At 52.7% G+C, this 1021-nt stretch overlaps 1 long non-coding RNA gene across 1 annotated transcript in view; it reads left to right on the top strand.

Annotated features, from left to right (window-relative positions):
* The window catches only part of LOC102495068 (uncharacterized), a 2191-nt gene extending 1404 nt beyond the window's left edge, over positions 1–787 (top strand). The window contains exon 2 of the long non-coding RNA XR_001370938.2: positions 271–787. This is a non-coding gene — a long non-coding RNA (uncharacterized LOC102495068). The remainder of the gene's footprint in view (positions 1–270) is intronic.
* Positions 788–1021: the final 234 nt, after the last annotated feature.

Raw genomic sequence — 1021 nt, 5'->3', positions numbered from 1 at the left:
GGAGGGAGAGGCGCCCTAGGTGGGCGCGCACGCACCGCGGCGGGAGCCGGGCCTGCGCAGGGCCCCTTCCCGGGCACCTTGGCAACGCGCCTGGCCCACGCCGGAGGGGCCGCGTGCCCCAGCCCCGCACGCCCGCTGGACCAGGCCGGGTCCAGGCTCCTTTGAGCCTGGCGGTGTCTCGTGGGGGTAGAATTGTAACCCTTCCACTCCCTGCCCTCCCCACCAGTCCCACGCTGGTATGGGAGAGAGCCGAGTTCTTTGTCTCTTAAGGGATCCAGACCAGAAACGGAAGGCCCTCCGGTGCCCAGAGGGAGCAAAATCCATGATGTCTCCTGCCCCGGGAATTGTTGCCCCAGCCTCCTTGGGATGAAGTGCTGCCAACCACCACCAGTTCTTTCCCAACGGCCGTCTCTCCCAGGCTTCTTAAGCCACTCCTGGCATCTTCTGGAGTCTCATGAAGGGCTGAAGCAGAGGAACCCTCCGAAGGGATTTATGCTTTCACAGGGAGTGGGAATGCTTGAGGGTGTTCTGTGTTGATCGCTTCTGCCTATCTCCCCATGTTCATTTTGTGTCCCTGTGTGTGTCTTAATTTCGAAGCAACTTTAGCCAACAAGTCCTTACAGAATTCCTCGTGGAAAAACTTGTAAATTGTCTTAATTGGTTGTTTTTCTTTTTGGTCTGAGATGTGCTGTTTTAAATCTATATGGAGATGGAGAAGCCTCACATTCTCTGGGGTAAAGTGAAAACCTCTAATTAAAGCTGCATCCTTTTGCCTTGTGGGTTTAAAGCGTAGAAATCGGAATTTTTTAAAATTATTTTTTATTTCATTTGTTATTATTTTTTAATTTGACCAGAGAGAGAGGAAGGGAAAATGGGAAACCAAGCCATCTAGTCGGGGACTCAAACTGTGGTTGGACCTTGTGGGGAGTCCAGCACTTTAACCACTGTGCCACCTGCCAGCCCCAGCACTAGAAATCTTAAGCAAATGGATGTGAATGTGTTAAGTCAGGAGAGCCCACAG

Source organism: Tupaia chinensis, unplaced genomic scaffold (genome assembly GCF_000334495.1).
Source record: "Tupaia chinensis unplaced genomic scaffold, TupChi_1.0 Scaffold000477_1, whole genome shotgun sequence".
Lineage (NCBI taxonomy): Eukaryota > Metazoa > Chordata > Mammalia > Scandentia > Tupaiidae > Tupaia > Tupaia belangeri.
This window is presented reverse-complemented; position numbering and strand designations above follow the sequence as displayed.